The 9,705-nt window shown below is 42.9% G+C and overlaps 1 long non-coding RNA gene across 1 annotated transcript; it reads right to left on the bottom strand.

The window, feature by feature from the left end:
• Nucleotides 1-4,429: 4,429 nt before the first annotated feature.
• On the bottom strand, nt 4,430-7,807 carry LOC132884541 (uncharacterized). Its single transcript, XR_009654474.1, has 3 exons — nt 7,771-7,807; nt 4,835-4,993; nt 4,430-4,735 (listed from the first exon to the last, which is right to left on the bottom strand). It is a non-coding gene; the product is annotated as an uncharacterized LOC132884541 (long non-coding RNA).
• Nucleotides 7,808-9,705: the final 1,898 nt, after the last annotated feature.

The raw sequence follows: 9,705 nt of genomic DNA, 5'->3' as shown, positions 1-9,705 counted from the left end.
ATCCATTAATTTCTTGTATTAAGTAAAAAAAAAAAATAAAGTGCACACAGTCCTTCACTGTAAACATAACACACTTTCAATGTTGCCAGATACTGCTGACGTTTTCCAGTCCAAATATGTTCAAAACCCGCCAAAATGCACTTGACACCTCCCAATCTGGCAACACTGCGTGCATGCTGCTTCTCTTGAACACACGGAAGTAAGGCGGAAGGTAGTTTGTCGACGTCACCTCAAGACGACACCAATGATTGGTCAAATTTGCGGGAAAGTTGCGGTGATTGGATATAATTGCAACACCGCCCTGAATTCGCGGGGATTGGTTGAATTTGCACTGAAGTTGCAAATCGCAACATCCTGGAGGCTCTGGTTTTTTTTGCTTGGCCCAGACTTTGTCTCCTCACTCACTGTAGCTTTAGGTACTAAAAATCGATCCATTTTGTCTCTCACGTTGCGCCCCCCCTGAAGAACTCTGGCGCCCCCCAGGGGGGGCGTGCCCCACACTTTGAAAAGCCCTGCTATAAATCATTGTGTGGCAGCGGGGGCGTAGTGAAGCGTCAGTTTGGGAATGGAGGGTGGGGCCAGGGAAGGTGAGTGACAACAGGTGTAATGACTTTGCCACTCACCTTCCCTGGCCCCGCCCTCCATTCCCAAACTGATGCTTGACCACGCCCCCACTGTCACACGCTGATACTGTATAAATCACTGAAGGATTTAATTTGCACTTTAATAATCTACCTCTTCCCTTTGTTCGTTACACATCTTGTCTAAAAAAATAAATAAATAAAGCTAGTTGCCAGCGAAGCTGATACGAAGCCAAACATCTCAATTAAAGAATTTTAAGAATTTTCACACTGATTAGTGTTTTATTTAACTTATGTTTAACTATAGATATATACACTATGGTTTCTCAAGAGAACTAAAAGACTGGATAAGAGTATGTGAGAGAGAGAGAGAGAGAGAGAGAGAGAGAGAGAGAGAGGTTTATAGATGACTTGCAACCACGTGATCAAAATGTGCTACGTCATGAGCGTCCGCCATGATGGTGGATAAACAAAGCAACTAGGATAGCAACCGCTGAAAGCATGTCTGTAAACAATGCTGAATTTTCTCAGTGTTACCACAATGTGAACGCTTGAGCGAAGATTTGATACAAAGAGAAGATAGATATGTGTGGTTCTGACCCATATTATTTAAAAAAGTCAGAATTTTCTGAAGATAAGATGCTTCTACTGACCATCAAGTACCCAGATATCATGTTCTATCTGGTTTGGCTACCGAAGAATCAAGTCTGACCTTGGACGAAACATAGCCCATGTTCTGAGTGGGTGCCCAGTCTGGATTAGCCTGGGAAATCCCATGCTGCTTTGCACAATCGTTCCGATCTGAAAAGACAGCATGGAAACTATGGTCTAAAGGCTCGCCTGAGTTAGGGAGCCAATCAGAGAGTGGGGAGGGGTGGAAAGACGGTGACACGTACTGCTCAACAAATGGAAGCTTGTAGTTTATTTGGGACTGTTTACAGATCACATTTAACATGGCGGTGAGCGATACGAACCAAACTTTCGATCAAGCTTTGTTTTGCACAAACGGCAGTAATCGTTCGGTGCCATTGTTTTCCTATTTTTGTTTTGCCTTCTCTTTCTCTTTCCTTCTCTTCTTCGCCTCTTCGTCTTCTTCGTCGCTCTAACTACGTCACCGGGTACAACTGCCATCCCTTACGAAAATCTACCATGGTTTACTATGGTTTTACCATGGTTTTTATGTAGTAACCATGATTCTACCATGGTATCTCATGGTTATTCTAAGTACTATGAACCAACCATAGTATTACTATGGTTCATCCATGGTAGTAACCATGGTTCTACTATGGTATCTCATGGTGATTCTAAGTACTATGAACCAACCATATGGTTCATCCATGGTACTGCAGTAGCTGTGGTAGCATCATAGTTGTATGTGTAATAGGTCATAGTAACTACGAAATTAGTTTAAAAAGGGATAGTATGGTTTTTAAAAGGATGCACTAACTGTAGTATTACCATGCTTTCGTCCAACAGTCAATGCTGTAGAGAAGGATCTCGATTAACAGCCCAGATCCATTAACATTTACTTAGAACCTAAAAATTTAAGTGAACATTGAGGTAAAATGCACCATGGTTTTCATGGTTACCCAAAAAACCATGAAAACCATGAATAACTATAAACTATGGTAAAACCATGGTTAGTTTTCATAGTAAAACCATGGTTAATTTTCGTAAGGGATGATTGGCCATGGGCTACGTATATGCCAAATGATAGACATTCGCAACGTCCAATAAACGGCCGTTGACAATCGTAAACCACACCTCCCCTACGAGAAATTCAATAGGCGGATTCCAGACCACATTTCACTTGTGATATGGTCTGGTGTTAACCAGACTAAGTCTGGATTGTTTCTATCGTATAATTTTGCTGGCACTCCTCGAAGCGAAATGGTAATACACGTGTTAAAATTATAACATCAACCGAGTGAACCACGACAAGAAAGAACGCTCATTTTATAGCAAAATTCTAGCAACACGAAATAAAATTCTTCCATGATATTATCAAGAAAGCTTTAGAATCTCACCTGAGATAAAATGATCACTGCAAACACGAGCTGTTTTGGTTTTAGCCTCTGTTCGATTAGCTCTGCCGACGTCGTTCAGCCGCGCTCGTCTCCTCTCCGTACTAAGCCTCAGAGTTTCCTCGCCCTCTTTCTGAATCACAGATGGAATTCTAAAAAATCGGAACGTGCCACGGTCACGAGTACAGCACAAAGATATGGCATTGCTAAAAGAACGCTTAAAGCAGTGGAAAAACAAAGAGAGTTGCGCACGTGTGACTATGTTTTGTATGAAATATCGCTTGACCCCGCGTTTGTATATCCACCAACATGGCCGACATCCGGGTTTCTATTTTGCTTTGACGTCACTTGCAAGTCAAGGATAGCTGCGAAAACGTAAATGAGAACTTGTTATAAAACAATGAATGTATACTTACGATTAAGAGGTTCTGTGTTCCTTGATATAAAAGATATAAAATATTTTGCAGGGCGGCACGGTGGTGTAGTGGTTAGCGCTGTCGCCTCACAGCAAGAAGGTCCTGGGTTCGAGCCCCATGGCCGGTGAGGGCCTTTCTGTGCAGAGTTTGCATGTTCTCCCCGTGTCCGCGTGGGTTTCCTCCGGGTGCTCCGGTTTCCCCCACAGTCCAAAGACATGCAGGTTAGGTTAACTGGTGACTCTAAATTGAGCGTAGGTGTGAATGTGAGTGTGAATGGTTGTCTGTGTCTATGTGTCAGCCCTGTGATGACCTGGCGACTTGTCCAGGGTGTACCCCGCCTTTCGCCCGTAGTCAGCTGGGATAGGCTCCAGCTTGCCTGCGACCCTGTAGAACAGGATAAAGCGGCTAGAGATAATGAGATGAGATGAGAAATATTTTGCATGTTTTTTTTAAACATTTATTTAACCTGGATGTGTGTTGAGATTAACATTAACAATATCACTTTTGTGAGCGACTCCTGGACAAAATGGCCTGAAAATGACTTACAGTACTGTACAGAAGTCTTAGGTACGTGATGTAAAGAAATGCTATCGACCAAAAATGGCTTAAAAATAATGAAATGAAATGTCTCATCTCATTATCTCTAGCCGCTTTATCCTGTTCTACAGGGTCGCAGGCAAGCTGGAGCCTATCCCAGCTGACTACGGGTGAAAGGCGGGGTACACCCTGGACAAGTCGCCAGGTCATCACAGGGCTGACACATAGACACAGACAACCATTCACACTCACATTCACACCTACGCTCAATTTAGAGTCACCAGTTAACCTAACCTGCATGTCTTTGGACTGTGGGGGAAACCAGAGCACCCGGAGGAAACCCACGTGGACAAAATGCAAACTCCACACAGAAAGGCCCTCGCCTCGCCGGCCACGGGGCTCAAACCTGGACCTTCTTGCTGTGAGGCGACAGCACTAACCACTACACCAATGTGCCACGGAAATGAAATGTTTCAACATAAAAGAAAATACTTTAAACAGTAATCAGTAAGCCATAATACATGAAACAAAGTCAGTATTTGGTGTGAGACGACCCTTTGCTTTAAAAAAAAAAAAAGTAGTCTCCGGTCGAGTGAGTGCAGTTTTATGCGGAAATGAGCTGTAGGTTTTACTGAGCATCTTCCAGAACCAGCCACAGTTCTTCTGGACACTTGGACTGTCCCACTCGCGTCTTCATTTTGCACCAAAAAATTTTCCAGTAGCCTTAATTATGTTTTCTTTTTTCATCTGAAAAGTGCTCTCTTATGGAATATACTGCTCAGATACAAACAACAAACATTTTTTTCCCCCTGTAACATTTAATTTTGTGCTGGAAAAAAAAAGCACGAATGTTTGGAAAATGTTTTTGTAATGTTTTGACTTGATAATGTAGAAGTCATAAAATAGAAATCTATAACAAAGTCTGTATGAAAAAAAACGGTGCCAAGACTTTTGCACAGTACTGTATATCTCATGAAAAAAGCGCAACAGGGTTGAAAGTCATGTGTCCCGCTGACCCCGAGGTATTAGTTATACAGTATCTCCAAAAGTCGTTAAGAGGAATGAAAGAATTTAGCTTCAAAACGTCCTGAAGATTTCCAGGTTGTAGTTGCAGCAATCATGAAAGTGTTCCTCCAAAATTCCTCCAGGTTCTTGATACCAAAGCGCCGAAGAGATCCTATGAATGATAAAGTTGCAATAGTTTGGTAATTATATAAGAATTGAAATCTTAATGTAACTGTAAATCGTTAAAAATATACGATATGTCATTCTTAACCTGTGTTTTCTTTCCCTCCCCCCCAATCTGTCCCTCTGAGTTACATGTTGGTCCTGGGATTGAGATGCTGGCCTCTTCTGCCCCTCGGACCTGCTTGATCCATCCCGGTGCCCTGTGTCTGGTCGGAGTTTTATCGCACCGCTCCTGTGAAGGACGGCCCTATGAGGACAGTTGAGGGTTATACCTGTTAAAACTGTTAATATTATAGTCAGGCTGTCTGTTGTTGCCCAAATGAGGATGGGTTCCCTTTTGAGTCTGGTTCCTCTCGAGGTTTCTTCCTCATGTCGTCTGAGGCAGTTTTTCCTTGCCACCGTCGCCACAGGCTTGCTCATTGGGGATAGATTAGGGATAAAATTAGCTCATGTTTTAAGTCATTCAAATTCTGTAAAGCTGCTTTGCGACAGTGTTTATTGTTAAAAGTGCTATACAAATAAACTTGATTTGATTTGATTTGATTCTATAATGAATAACTAACAATTATTCGCCAAAGCTGAAGTGAATATCAGTGATTATTTTCCATATAGGACACTTTTTCGGTGAAATAAAAGCGTGTTCTATTCCCTTCTAGCGGGTTTCATTCATTTGGTTTGATAGCATGCAATATTGTTAGCATATCACTTATCCTACGTGTATTACGTCACTCTACCCAATGGAGAATGAGCGTTGAATATGATTTACGATATTGTATGGTCGTCAAGACAACATGATGTCACACGTCAGAGATGTAAAACTTCCGCGCTAGCGAGTGAGCGACTGTGACAATTTGTGCACTAACATGGCCGCCAGGTTTGTTTTGTTAAATACAGAAGATTTTCAGAGAATTTTGAAAGAGAAAGATGCATTGAGGGCGGCACGGTGGTGTAGTGGTTAGCGCTGTCGCCTCACAGCAAGAGGGTCCGGGTTCGAGCCCCGTGGCCGGCGAGGGCCTTTCTGTGCGGAGTTTGCATGTTCTCCCCGTGTCCGCGTGGGTTTCCTCCGGGTGCTCCGGTTTCCCCCAAAGACATGCAGGTTAGGTTAACTGGTGACTCTAAATTGACCATAGGTGTGAATGGTTGTCTGTGTCTATGTGTCAGCCCTGTGATGACCTGGCGACTTGTCCAGGGTGTACCCCACCTTTCACCCGTAGTCAGCTGGGATAGGCTCCAGCTTGCCTGCGACCCTGTAGAACAGTATAAAGCGGCTACAGATAATGAGATGAGATATTAAATGGGTTTTTTTTCATGGTATATATCTGATATACCACTCAACGCCAGCCATTATTATTTAAATAATAACCGAGACAAAGTCGAGGTTATTACTCACCGATATTCATTGAGCCTGAGGCGGATAATTGTTTTAATATAAATACACAGGTGATTATTTAAAAAAAATTGTATTAAAAAATCATTTATTTCAAACTTCAAAAGCGTCACGCACTGGTGCACTCAGACTTGTGTCACTTATTTATGCCGAATCACATAAAATACTGTTTTGAAATCGATAAAATAAATCACAACTCTATCTTACCTTTGAATAGTTTTACACCAAACTTCATAGCATCTTTAGTGCTTTTATTTTAGGAACAGCATTTTCTTTCATCATTTGTAATTCTTTCTCACTTACTACAGTGACAAAGCGATCGGCCGCCATTTTACCGAGCCATTCGAGGTGATTATCGAGGAATAGTCTGAATTTCTCGACCAATCAGCATGCACGATTTTCTATAATAACCTGCGTATTTACACTACCGTTCAAAAGTTTGGGGTCACCCAGACAATTTTGTGTTTTCCATGAAAAGCCACACTTTGATTTACCACCATAAGTTGTAAAATGAATAGAAAATATAGTCAAGACATTTTTCTGGCCATTTTGAGCATTTAATCGACCCCACAAATGTGATGCTCCAGAAACTCAATCTGCTCAAAGGAAGGTCAGTTTTATAGCTTCTCTAAAGAGCTCAACTGTTTTCAGCTGTGCTAACATGATTGTACAAGGGTTTTCTAATCATCCATTAGCCTTCTGAGGCAATGAGCAAACACATTGTACCATTAGAACACTGGAGTGAGAGTTGCTGGAAATGGGCCTCTATACACCTATGGAGATATTGCACCAAAAACCAGACATTTGCAGCTAGAATAGTCATTTACCACATTAGCAGTGTATAGAGTGGATTTCTGATTAGTTTAAAGTGATCTTCATTGAAAAGAACAGTGCTTTTCTTTCAAAAATAAGGACATTTCAAAGTGACCCCAAACTTTTGAACGGTAGTGTATATTAAAGGTCCCATGGCATGGTGGTTTGTTGATGCTTTAAACGGGCTCGTGGAGGTTTCCGGATGTTATATCCACAGCCTTTCTTGAAATGAACCCTCGGCACGTAAATATAGCCTCCTGGGAGAAAGCCCCATTTCAGCGCTTTTCCCAGTGCGTCGTTTTGCTAATGAGAAGCAGGAGGCGGGGAAGGGTAGAGGGTGGGGGCGGGCCATGGGGGGAGGGGGAGGGGCTTGACCAAGCTGCGCACACACATACTCGCTGCTATCAGTGCCTGTAGCCACGCTGCTAAGACAAAACCCCGTTCTCCCTCGGACTCCTTTCGTAAACTCAACGTGACACAGAGAACAGAGAGTGAGAGTGTTCGGAGTGGTAGTTTACAAACGTATAATACCCTAGGCTTGAACACGCACTCCATAACCAAAGAGGATAGAAGCAGCAACTACAGCAACATAGCGCTTATCCAACAGAAGACATGCATTGCGGAGCAATAGTCAAACATAAGCTCATAAGTTACAGTCAATTTCCAGACTAAACTCAGTTTAACAGAGCATGCTGCATGCTCTTTAGTTTTGTAGCGCAGAGTACCTGGCTACAAGGAAGCAGTTAGCTGCACAGCTAATGTAGCCATTGCTAGGCTAACGAACCGATTTTAAAACACGGCAAAACGACCAGTTATACACTTACTTGTTCGGTGTTTGTTGCTGATGCGGCAGGGATGCTTGGTACGGACCCAGGCTTCAGTGACAGTTGATGTGCAAAACCTGCCCTGTACTGTCCCAAGTTGTGGAAACATTCCTCAGGAAAATGCTTCTGACAAACATACACCGTCTTAGGTAGACTCGACGGCGTATTATTGAAGTAAATAAAATTAAGCCACTGCGTCTTCAGGGGCTCTCCCGTCGGCAGTAAAAACAGACTCCTTTCTGTGTTGTCACATCCATGTACAGCGCAATTTCCATGTTTCGCTCGCTTAGGTGATGCCATGTTGTTGTGTCCTCTATGGTCTCCTCACTACAACTGGGCGAGGCAATCCATACAGTGGGTGGGAATCCGGGGGGGGGCGTGGGGATCATCTCCCTTGCTGACGTAGTAAAGGGAAGAGTTTATCAACGCGCCGTTTTGACGCGCCATTCTCAAATGTTGGGCATAGTTTGGTTTACACATTATGAAATTTCTAGCCACTGGGGTGACTTAAGAAGGTCAGAGGAACTCATTTTAACGTTAAAAAACCTCAGAAAGTGAAAATTTCATGCCATGGGACCTTTAAAAATATTTCATCTTGGTAAGTTGTTGTGTTATATTATTAAAGGAATAAAACCTTCTTTCTCTTTAAACCCTTCACGATGGATGTGGATGTGCTTTCAGAAGAAAATGATCAACTTGATTATTTTTCTCTAACAGCACAACACGGAGTGTTTTCTACTCCACAAATCATTAAGACAAGCGTCGATCCCCTGGTTAAAGAGCAGGTCCCGCTCATGCCTGTCTGTGCTCTGCTGGTTCCCTCTGACCCTGTTCTTCAGACATGAGGCCTAATCAAGTTATCATATCAACAAATCCCTCATCAGGGGCCTGACAGCGGCAGAAAGAGAGGCCAGGACGTCGGCTAATTTCCAGCAGCGGGATGCTTGCGAAGACCCCGATACCCCGCAGAGCATCTCTGTCACCCGAGGAGCCGTGCTGCTCCACAGGCAGGATGTGCTCCATAGTCAGAGCAGGGGGATTATTTACTGTGACACACAATGGCCCAAAGACACAATGCAGGCTGTATACCACACAACTGCCAATAATTTTTAAGGCCATCCCACGGCCAATTAGATGAAAGGGCATGGAGCTTTCTCAGCCTGTTCCTGAGGTCCACCCGAGACAAACAGTCCACCCACACACTGGAGCAGCTGCACTGTCAGAGGCTTTACTGAGTGCAGAAGGTTTGCAGCATGTAGAGCTGCGCTAACTTTATTCAGTGCATGTCATCAGGAGTTTTGTCTCGTTCAAAATTTGCAGTGCGCTACGTGAATAAAACAAAAGACGGGAAACCGCTGAAGGTAATTTTCATGTGAGGATTTGCTCCAGAGGAACGTGCATCTTAACATGAAAAAGGAGTGAAAACAAAACATCTGTTCTTAATATCCGACCGCCTTTAGGGCGAGCACAGTTTGCTCGGTTTCAGTGACTTCTAAAGTGCGCTAATACTTAGCTAACACCACGGATTCACTCAGCATTAGATAAATTATGTTTAATAACACTGTATGAGATACACCCTTAGCCTTTAGGTAGATTTCTACACCGCATGATGAACGTGTAGCTTTACGCTTTATAACTTCAAAGTCAGTTTGTCTCGGCGATGTACAATTTTAATGTACCGCCCATGAAAAAAGACGCCTTTTAACTCTGACATGGAGTTTAAGTGAAATGTATGAGCGCAGCTTGATGTCACATTTAATTTTGTGGTTTCTTGTTACCAAGTTGTATTTTTTTACGAGATCAACAAAGGGAGAAGTAGAGATTAGTGATGGAACGACTGTTTCGAGCTGCTTGTTATAGCTATCTTGTTTCATGGATGTAACATAACCTTAAACATATGGCCCGTTCTATAATTGCGGGTACATTTCGAGTGGT

Source organism: Neoarius graeffei, chromosome 4, assembly GCF_027579695.1.
Source record: "Neoarius graeffei isolate fNeoGra1 chromosome 4, fNeoGra1.pri, whole genome shotgun sequence".
Taxonomy (NCBI): domain Eukaryota; kingdom Metazoa; phylum Chordata; class Actinopteri; order Siluriformes; family Ariidae; genus Neoarius; species Neoarius graeffei.
This window is presented reverse-complemented; position numbering and strand designations above follow the sequence as displayed.